Below are 11,956 nucleotides of genomic sequence, written 5' to 3'. Positions count from 1 at the left end.
TATGAAACTAAATAGTTTTCTTTAATTTACTTCTTATTAAATTCAGCCAATTGGTTGATAAAAAATTGATTAAAATTAAGATACAATTAATACAAAACGAAATTCACTTTAAATACAGGTTTTCTACAAAAACAAACTTAATAAAGTGGTCAAAATCATGTCTCCACACTCCATTTGTCTCCCGATATATTGCGCAATTTTTTTATTTAATTTAATTTAAACATAAATATGAAACTAAAGGCCATTGCACACCTAGTCCGAAATTTTCGTATCCGTTTTTTCGTGTTCGTCAGCCTTAAAATTCGTCACGCACAGAAACCTTGCACACTGAGTCCGATGCGTATTTATTAAACCTTTGCGGAAAAAAACGCAAAAAATACAAAATGTATTCGTCAAGGGTAGCAGTGAGGATGATTTTGTTGCCCTCTTTCTTCTTAAAAAGAGAAAAAGAAAGAGGAAATATTGGGTCCACCCAATACTGAGATTGCGCCGAGAGGAAGGAGAGTTTCAACTCCTTATCAAGGAGTTGCGAAATTATCCCGAGCGATTCAAAATTTACCTCAGAATGTCAGTGGAACAGTTTGATGCTTTGCTAGCGATACTGGAGCCACATATTAAAAACAAGACCACCAATTTCCGTGAACCAATCGATCCTGAACAGAGACTGGCAGTATGTCTAAGGTATGGGCACACACACACACGCAAGCGGGCGGCGGAAGCGCTGGGCAGACAGAACAGCTGTATACAGGTTATATTTTATACCCAAATAATACATGATTAGTGATCGAATTGGCTGCTAAATCCATTGTGGATCTTGTCGTTCGCTTTTAGTTGTACGGTGGCTCTGAATTGTGAAAAAACCTCTCAAAATACTGGCTGTGGATGCGAAAAACGCAGAAAATCGAACCCGATCCGAATTTTTTTATTACGGACGAAAGTTTCGTAGACAGTGTGCAAGCGTGATTGACATAACGTGAGGTCGAATTTTTTTTTTTACGTGCGAAAATTTCGGATGCGAATTTCGGACTCAGTGTGCAATGGCCTTAAATCGTTTTCTTCAGTTCTCAACAGTTCTCTTCTCTCAAGCGCGCAGCTGAGGCAGTGTCGCTGTCAAATATATCCATGGGAAAAGTAACGTAGCGGCGAATTGAAAAAGGAACTACGTTTCGTTACCAAATTTTTAGTAGTAACGCGTTACACTACTTTTTACCCAAAAAAGTAGTTACGTTACTGTAACGCGTTACTTTGTAACGCGTTACACACAACACTGTTTGTGACACATGTTTTTGGTCATCACATTAAAAATAACAATAATATTTAGAGATGTGAAGAGCTGGAAAAAGTGTGAATGGCTTGAAAGTCCGTAGGCTCACTATCGGCCGAGTTCCGAAGATGAACGAAAGTCTTTTCCGGTTTGGAATGACATGAGAAATGTCAGCAATTTTACACTTTTAAGTCAACTAACCCTTTAACCTTTTGCAGTTTAATATCTTGAATTAAAGGAACACGACGACTTTTTGGGACTTTAGCTTATTCACCGTATCCCCAAGAGTTAGATAAGTCCATGCATACCCTTTTTCATCTCCGTGAGTGCCGTAACTCTGTCTGACGCACCCACCGCTAGCCTAGCTTAGCACAAAGACTGGAGGTAAGCGGCTCCAGCTAGCATACTGCTCCCAATAAGTGACAAAATAACACCAACATTTTCCCATAATATATGTCAGTTGAGGCTAATATTTCCGAAAATTCAGTAATGCAATACAATTTAAATTAGGGCTCTTACTATCATGATAACAGAATTGACAAATAATGAATCTGCTATTGGTGTACCCTAAACATTTTATACAAATGAATGAGAAAAGAATAATGACATACCTCACTGCCTTCTAGAGATTCCTGCCAGAGGAAGTGACATCACTTGGTACAGTTCACATGCTTTTTCTATGAATACTTTGAAGATTTTTATGTTGTTTTATAGACACAAAATCTATTTTTTTAAATCAATTAAATTACATAAAATACAAAAATATGAATATTCTATGCAATTGTTTATACAAGTAAAATTAGCCTAGAAATCTAGACGCACTCTAGCGGCAGCAAAATTTATTTTGCAGCCAGGGCAGTCTAGCAACTCTCCATAGACTTTCGATCTGCAAAAACCTAAATTGGGTCAGGCCAATCACGTCGGCCTGACCCAATGTAGGCGCCGCCGGTGTGTGTACTCTCATAGAGAATAGTGTGTTCGAATTTAAAAGACGTGGCGCTGCGCGGCGCGCCGCCGAGCTGCGCGTCCGGTGTGCGACCCCCTTTAGCCTACTTCTTTTTTTACAGATAATTTCTCCAGCCTTCTCAAATCCTCTCACAGGGGACACTTGTTGCTGGCATGCAAATATATTTTTTAGCTAGGACATACAAATGAGGAAAGATTACTGCTCTCTCTTTCCAGTAAGTTAGTGTATCATGAGTTCTGGGCAAATACGCAAATTTCAAATTCTCCTCAAATGGCGCATCATGGATGATGTATTGTTGCAGTAGGCTAGCTGCCGATCACAATACACACATCTCACTTTATTTGGGGTTTCTAAACGGAAATGCTCCCACACCACAGATGTACAGCATCTCTTCTGGGGAGCCTCCATTTTATCAATCTATCTATGTATCTAGATATAATCTATGTATCTATCTATAATCTATCTATATATGTATCTATCTATCTATTAATCTAGCTTGCTATATATATTTATATCTATGTATCTATTAATGTGTCACTATATGTATACTCTGTCTGTCTCTAGCCTATCAGTCAATGTGTTGTGTAAATTTAAATGTAAGCCTAAATAGCCTATAGGCGGATCTTTTGTGACGTCATTGTTTATGTTTGTCGCGTTGCATCATGGGAATCGTGTGGCAGGAAACACCGCTAGATACCTCTAGATACCTGTAATTTGATTGTTTTGCACGTTTGGAGGAGGATTTAGAGAAGAGGATGGTTCACTCTTGCTGTGTGGTCGAGTACGGCTCGTTGGGGGCCTGATGAAAAGTTTTTTCGAATTCCCTCCGAAAAGGATCGCGAAAAACGAAAGAAATGGTTGCGTGCAATTAGGCGATTGAACCTGGACGCTCCGAAGAAAGCCTGGATTCCTGCAGCTAACGTTACTGATCGAGTTTGTGAGGCTCATTTTGTTCATGGTAGGCCTAAGTCTTAGTGACTATGTATTTATAGAAGATTGAATAAAAAAAATAATAAAACTGAGTCAAATCAACCGAGTCATATGTTTTCGCGTTCTGATTCAGGTGTCCCAAACCGCGATCCACAGCACCCAGACTATGTTCCTCACATCAAAATGGGCTATTCTGGATCGCAAAACTTAAAAGCAAAAGAAAAGGCTGTTCTAACCTCTGCTTTTAGCACGATCACTGCTTTCTGTTTGGCAGAAAAGATCGGCCCAACTTTTTGAAAAAACAAAATAATCATAGGCCTCCAGACTTTTGAAAGCCTTTAATCTTTCATGAGTGAAGGGTCCAGGGGTTTCTATTAAATAAGAATAAATGTCTCCCCAGCAGATTGGTGGCCAAGACACGGGCAAGTCGGACCAACGTTTTTTGTCATCCCAGATCTCATATGGGCTTTGAATAACTTCGATTTTGTCACCAATACAAATTTTGAGCTTCTCTCCAAACCTCCTCCGGTCTTCAGATGTTAAAGTGCTTATATATTGTGGATTTCTCCCGCTAACTCTCTTGAAAATGCTCGTCGCGTCTTTACTGCCCGCAATACTGTCTGTTTTGTTGCCACACAACCACTCGCGCATGCGTACAAAGATGTCAACAAAGATCCTCCTATAACTAGGCTAATCAAATCGCACTATGTCACTATATCACAAAAAATCCGCTATCTCAAAATCAAACTCCTCTCACAAAAACCCACGAGGTCAATATGCGTTGATTTCACTTTTATACAGATGTGCGATTGTGTGGTCTTTTCCCGACCGTGTCAATCAAACGCTGATTCGGCGGACCACACCTGATGAAACACTTCGAGGCTTCGTTTGGCCATAGTCACGTGACATGGGTGTTTTGAATCACGCTTCGGATCAGTGTTTCGAAACATCTGCGCTTCGGGTCAGCCATCCCTACTTAACATATGACGACAGAGTTGCGACGGTTACCTGGCTGCTACTTGAAAACAAAGAATGACGTCTGGTGCTGGCGAACATCTTTCGAATCGGCTTTGTCCGCGACTCTGGAGGACTTGGAGTTAAGTTTTTCTTTGAGAAAAGAGCATAGAACGGCACTTAAGTCATTCTTAAAAAAAGGAAGATGTGTTCGTCGTTTTGCCGGCCAGATATGGCAAAAGTTGAATCTATCAACTAGCTCCGCTGTTGGGAAAAAGCTCTGGTTGGTTGAAGCGCTGTCCTATTGCGTGCAGAGGGAATTTGAAAAACAGCCGTTTATCCCGCCCCTCGGATTGAGCGTGTCTATACACGGGTTTCTTGTATACAAACAATACCGGATGCGCGCGCATCCTGGGGCCTGTACCATGAAGCCGGTTTAGGTGGCTAGCCAGCTATGTTTCAGTTTAGTTTCCGCCAACCCTGGGTTTTAGGTACTATGAAAGTAGCTTGGCTTTAATCGGAGTTCGTTACCATGGTATCTTACGCTGCACGGCTAACCTGCTCCGGGGCAGGTTATGTTCTGGATTCAAGATCTCAGACTGAAGTTTGACCAATCAGCTGAGAGCAAAGAAACATATAGGTGACGTAACTTATTCCCAGTGTCTGTTACAATGACTTCACCTTTTCTTCCAAATCCTGTGGACATCTCAGCGCAAATTGTTTGACGAGCACTTCGTAGAGAAAGAGTTTTTAGCCAGACAAAATCCCCTTGCCTTTCCTGATAGTTACTTGTATGAAAGATACAGATTTTCCGCGGAAGGAATGTCTTATCTTTGCGAACTTCTTGAGCCGCACATAAAGAATTTAACACGTCGAATTCATGCACTTACTGTACCGCAAATATTGCGTTGCGTTTTTTTGTTGTTGCAAGTGGTGTATAGGCCTACTTGCACGGTGGGTGACGCACAGAAGCTATAGGGGAAAACACGGTTTGTCGAACCATTCGTGAGGTGGTCCTCGCTCTGCAGGAGTACATGAATAGTTTCATTAATAGTGTTCCCCGGACATTTATCGGCCATGTCCATAAAAGAGGGCTTTTATAAAATTGCCGGTAAGATATATTGATAGGGTGACATCACATGAACAATTTTTTTTTTTTTTTAAAGCAAATTGTACAAATGTAGGCTACTAAACAATATAATACATGTTAAGAATTATTTTAAATCTTTATTATTATTCTGTTAATCTTATGATAGGATTCCCTAGCTTTCTTAGTAGTACAAATAGGCTACGTTCTATAAAATTATGTATATATGTATGTGTAGCCTATATGTGTAATATAGCCTATTTTTTATAATGTATAAAAATGTGCATGTATAATTTTTTATATATTATAAAAATAGGCTATATTACACATATAGGCTACACATACATACATAATTTTACATAAATATAGAACGTATTTGTTTAACTTACACATTAACAATCAGCAATCTTTCTCCAACAGTCTTCTCTTGCTTTGGCAACAGAGACCGTATTGTTTCGAGCTTGAAGTACATATTTAAATTCATCGTAATTCTGAATGATTATCTCTTGCTCCCCCGCGGAAAAATATATCGCTCTCGCTCTACTACCCGCGATTGGTTGTTCAGCGTCGACGTCACTCTTTTATGTGCACGCGCGCGTGGAGTAATCATAGCTTTAGGATCAAAGCCTGAGTTGACAGAGAAAGTTGATGAGCTGCATCATGGTACCAATAAAGCCTGATTGCATCGGTTTGGTTTTGTCAACTCAAAACTAATCCTGTAACCTCGAGTTTGTTCAGCTACCTTCATGGTACAGGCCCCAGGAGGCAAAAAAAAAAACGCTATCTGTTATGCCGAGTTCTGTAATAAAAGAACATTGTAATTAACGTAGATTTCGCATTGTTTGTCATTTTTTGTTGACTCAATAATAAACTGCAATTTCAGAGTTGGATCTGTTTGTTTGTGTTTCATATTAATATAACATTATGTAAAAAGTCCAACTGTTTACGAATCAAAATCCGGACATACTGTGATGCATGTATGAATTATCATGTTAGACTAAGTTAGTAATGTAATAGTCAATGTTAGCAGTGCAGCATCTAGAGCCCGAATTTGCTTTTATATAAGTTAACCTTGTTTACGTTACTTTACGACCTGCAACATTTCATGACTGCACACATATAACGTTACTTACTGTAAATCAAAGATTTGACGGTGGATTATGTGCTGTCATGAGCACATACTAGAGTTTAACTGCTCAACCAGTTATGAACAGTGAAAAAAATACATGTTTATTTTTTCAAACAGCTATTTAGATCGCAAATTTGACATTTAGTATACCAAGTGTGTAGTATACAAGAAAACATTCAAATAAATGCTGTTCTTTTGAATTTTCTATTCATCAAAGAATCCTAAATAAAATATGTCACAAAAATAAGAAGCAGCAAAACTGTTTTCAACATTGATAATTATCAGAAATGTTACTTGAGCATCAAATCATCATATTAGAATGATTTGTGAAGGATCATGTGACACTGAAGACTGGAGTAATGACGCTGAAAATTCAGCTTTGATAAATTACATATTGATTTAAAAAGGAGTTTATTGATTTAAAAACGATTGTATTGCTTCAGCTAAAAAAAAATAGTCCGTTCCGTCTATACGGTTAGAATCCTGCGTCCATAGCAACGCTCTGTTTTTCATGGCAACGGTGTTATACTTCACAGCGTCTGTTATCAAGAAATAACACCACATTCTACATTAGAATTCAACCAAGCCATGTAATAATAAAGTATATTATTATTCAAAATTAATTAAATATATATTTTTTAAATAACAGTTTATCTAGAGAATTCTACAATGACTCACACATGACTGAAATCAAGGCTTCATGAAGTCAGAACAATTACTATGAACTTTAAACAACACAGAACTACTAAATAAACTGAAATTATCTCCATCTCAACACAGCTTTACACAACCAGCAGAAAGAGACCAGTTGGAATAAAGACCAGTTATTTTTTTATTTTTGTGTTATTGTTGATGTCTATAGATGTTTTGTCGTTAAGAATAGTATTTTGGCGCGTCTTCGATCCTCTAAATTTGGCGGCCGATGACGTCACCGCTCGTTCGCGCTTCTTCAGTCATTGAGTTTCAGTCGAGTCAGAGCTGAGTCGAGTCTTCTGAGGTGAGGAGAGAAGTTCACGGTATTTATCATATTTACACAACCATCAAACACACTTTATACAGTTTGATTAAGTGACAGGCTCATTTCTGTATTGTTTTCATCGATCACAGCGATACTTGTGCGTCTTTTCTGGCGTCTTCCTACTGAAACATTTACGTGCAGGGGTGGGGGGGCTTTGGGTGCCCCTTCACTTCACTTCAATAAAACAAAATGGATTTGATTATAATTAACATGACAATGTGTACAAAATTAAAGTTGCCTAAATGTACGTTTATTTTTACGTTTCTGTCAGTCTGAGGTGTCATTGCCATAACGCGTTGCTATGGGTTACGTCACTTGCCTTAAAATTCGTCACGCACAGATACCTTGCACACACTAAGTCCGATGCGTATTTATTAAACCTTTGCGGGGAAAAAACGCAAAAAATACAAAATGGATTCGTCAAGCAGTGAGGATGATTTTGTTGCCCTCTTTCTTCTTAAAAAGAGAAAAAGAAAGAGGAAATATTGGGTCCATCCAATCCTGAGATTGCGCCGAGAGGAAGGAGAGTTTCACCTCCTTATCAAGGAGTTGCAAAATTATCCCGAGCGATTCAAAATTTACCTCAGAATGTCAGTGGAACAGTTTGATGCTTTGCTAGCGATACTGGAGCCACAATCTGAAAGATTAACGGTCTGGCATCGACTAATGAAGATCGGCCAGCTCGAGGGGCGGCACCAAGCATGCATTTGAAAATCTCACTGCATGCAATTGGATAACACTACGACCAATCACAACAAGCCCCATACGCTTAGCTACCAGCGGAGCTAACTGGTAGATTAGATTCTTACCGTATCCGGTCGGCAAAACAGCAAAAACGTCCTTCTTGCAAAGGAACGATTCGAGCGCCGTCTTCTGTTCCTCTTTTAGATAAAAAGCCAAGTCTAACTCGTTCATTGTAGCGGCCAAAGCCGTTTCAAACAACTGGTGTTCATCCATAGCCATCTTGCAATGTTTACTAATGATTTCGACGTCACAGCGCTGTCGTCATCTCGCCTCTGGCCCGCCTATATCAGATAACCCGATGTGATTGGTGCAGCTCAGATCGAGGGGCATATTTAATGAGCATCGTTACTCGACGCCAGAGTAACTCGCTGAGCAAATTCAACTTGTGCTCTCGCGAGAACTCTGGATTACCAGGGTACCTGTCCGTTGGTCTGGGGATGGTAAGCACTGGAGACAGCATGTTTGATGTTCAGCGTACTGAAAATGCTGCTGTTGAGCTGCAGAGGGATCATCATCAGTTAAATTGGCAAGACTGGAGTAATTGTAGACAACACCATATATGTTGAGAGTGACTAGAGTAGGGGGGAAAACAATAAAACCTTTTCAAAACTTCACCTTGTTGACAAACTCCTTCCCTTGGTCTGTAATGATTTTTCTGACCATGCCGAACAAGTACAACTTTGTGGTTATTATTGCAGACACCTAAGCTGCTGTCTTAGATTGCAGGGGTTCTGCATGTCTGTCTGTCATAGTAAGGACATACTTGTTGTTGCATGCCGTTTCTGGCATTGGTCCAATCAAATCCAAACCAAGCACCTCCCATTAGCATTAGTCAAATGCTGGTAAAACTGTACACAAGCTTGAGACCAGCTTGTTAGTCTCATCAGTATGCTAAAACATTGTAAGCAGTACCTTAATGAAATGCAAGACTGACACAACAGTCTCGATTGGGTCATTCAACTGGCAGCGGTGACAAGATCTGACCTAAAAAGCAACACATTTTTTGAACAAAATGTCTAGAAAAATAGCCAGTTGATGAGAGACGGTATTAACATTAAGTGACATGGCATCTGTGGCTTTAATATGTTAAGTCCATCCCAAAAAAAAAAAAAGACCAAAAAAAGAATACATTCTTCAAAATCATTTGTTGTGATTACATGCCGAGATGCTAACAATCTTCTTTAGTTATATTAGGCTATTTATTCAGGATTTAGTGTCACAATTACATCACAATTACAATTACAAACTGAGACGCAGTTTAGCGTCTCAGTGCTAAACTGATTTGTCTGTTACTACTGGAAGTGTCACAACATACGGCGACATGTTCTGCGTCTCAGTGTCAGTGTTTTGCGACAATGTCACTGACACATGCCAACATCCGGATGTGCCACTACGCATAGCAACATGTGCCATTGGCTTCTGTGCGTCAGATGCTTAATGTCACTTAATGTTAATAAAAGTCAATTAATGTTAATAATGCTACTGCAGTTGATATAAGTTGGTGATGATAATACAGTAGTCAACATTTGAAGTGGATCTACACCTTTCATGGAACAATACCCGTTCTTGTCTTAGGACAACTTTGATTAACTTTTTTGATCCACTTTAAATGTTGACTACTGTAAATATAACTTCTAAATCAAGGAGGTATCTAACAATCAAAGGTGGCAAAGGTAGACACATTCTTAAGTATAGATATAAGATACCCATTAAGTCAAGATCGGTCAGAAATCTTGGAGTAACGTTTGATGACCAGCTGACCTTCACTGATCACATTTCAAAAACAACTCGATCATGCAGGTTTGCACTGCACAACATCAGGAAGATCAGGCCTTTCCTAACTGAGCATGCAACCCAACTTATCGTCCAGGCCCTGGTCATCTCTAGGCTCGACTACTGCAATGCTCTTCTGGCTGGACTTCCAGCATGTGCAATCAAACCCCTACAGATGATCCAGAATGCTGCAGCTCGTCTTGTCTTCAACGAGCCCAAGAGGGCCCACGTCACTCCTCTGTTCACCTCTCTGCACTGGCTACCTCTCGCTGCTCGCATCAAGTTCAAGGCACTGACGCTTGCTTACAGAACTATCACAGGCTCAGCTCCCTCCTACTTTCACTCACTCCTACGAGTCTACATCCCTACCAGACACCTACGATCGGTCAACGAGCGACGTCTCGTGGTTCCATCACAGAAAGCCACAAAATCACTTTCCAGAACATTCTCATTCAGTTCCATGCTGGTGGAACGCTCTCCCCACCCTCATCCGGAATGCAGAATCCCTGACAACATTCAAAAGACAGCTGAAAACCCATCTCTTCCGTGAGCACTTAACCTTATAAAAAAAATTAAAAAAAATTAAAAAATCCTTTCCCTTTGAAACATCACTTATCAGGCTTATGCTACTCTGAATAATACCTGAACTTCGTATTTTGAGCACTTCTTGCATTGTTGTTGCTTTTGCCTCTTTATGATGACTCGCTGAATTTTTGTCCTAATTTGTAAGTCGCTTTGGATAAAGGCGTCTGCTAAATGACTAAATGTAAATGTAAATGTAATTAAGTAGCCAGCAAAACCCCTGTTTTGAGTGCCTCTGACCAGGCATGGCGCCAGGATTCCAGTTTTGGATGGGCCAGACCAATTGTGGGTGGACCTTAAATTAAAAACGTTATCAAATCACTGTTTAACCTAATAAAAATGCCTGACTAATATACTGTTATATTATCTGTGTTTACATAATAGAGATTTTAATAGCTTGATGCTCTTTAAATATTTTGTTGCTTTTTAAAAAAGTTTTGGTGCATGACGGACCTCTCCGCGATCGCTCTCCTTAGTTCTGACCAAAGAAGAGCGCTTTGGAATCAATCATCCCTGGCTGTGCTTTAGCGCATCTCTCGATAGACCTAAGGCCTACAGACAGTAAAAGTGGTCAGGAATCTAATACTTCCCCAAAACATAGTTTAGTTCTGCTCGTAAAACATGAAGCCGAATATTTCACAATTCTGTTTAATTGTTTTAAGTTTTCAACAATAGGCTACTGATCAACAACACTGCCCGACAGTTTCAATCAAATCTGGTCATAAGTGGCAATAGACCTGTTTGACGATTTCATACAACATTAATTTCTTTGGATTTCATTAACAACAGACTGAGCTTGGCTTATTATACATAGAAGATGCATTAAAATGTAGCCTATAGGCTACTACTAGATAAAAACTAATACAATAGGCTACCGCCAATTCACGGTCATCCACAAAGATTAACAGCTTCATCCGATCCCGAACCTCACTGTCTTCTGAACTTGCGCAGAAACATCAAAATAGACATAACCAGCTTTTTAAAATTGTTTTGAAAACTCGACTGGTGCTAGGTGACGTCACCTCGACCTCGCCCCATAGAGACAGAGTGCAACGCGTCATAATATGAAGACCACGCTCACCGGGGGTGAAAACAATCCAACCGTCTCCATTGACTTTGCATTGCGAGAGGCTGCCTCCTTGTCATATATGACTTATAACAAAAGACAGAAAAGTGCCTAAGACTTCCGGTTATGGTGGCAAGGTGAGCAGACGCGTTTTCCTCGTGCTCAATTGCTTTTCAATAAATCCTGCATAATATTCCAGAGAGAGGTCATATAAAGAGACAAAATTGTAAGCATAAGAGTAAACTACTTCAAACATGCCAAAAAAAGCGGCTAAGGAGAAGAAAATGATGGAGAGCTGTGAGGATGCAGGCCAGGAGCTAGCTGAAGGGGAGCCATGCTCACCGGAGCAGGCACGTGCTGATGTTTCCGCGGACGCCGAACAAGTCATAATCCATCAACAAAGGACCTCATGCTTGCCATAACCTCATTCAAACAAGACTTT

This window comes from Leuciscus leuciscus (genome assembly GCF_965113295.1).
Source record: "Leuciscus leuciscus genome assembly, chromosome: 25".
NCBI lineage: Eukaryota > Metazoa > Chordata > Actinopteri > Cypriniformes > Leuciscidae > Leuciscus > Leuciscus leuciscus.
The sequence above is the reverse complement of the archived record's forward strand: the minus strand, read 5'-3'. Positions refer to the sequence as shown.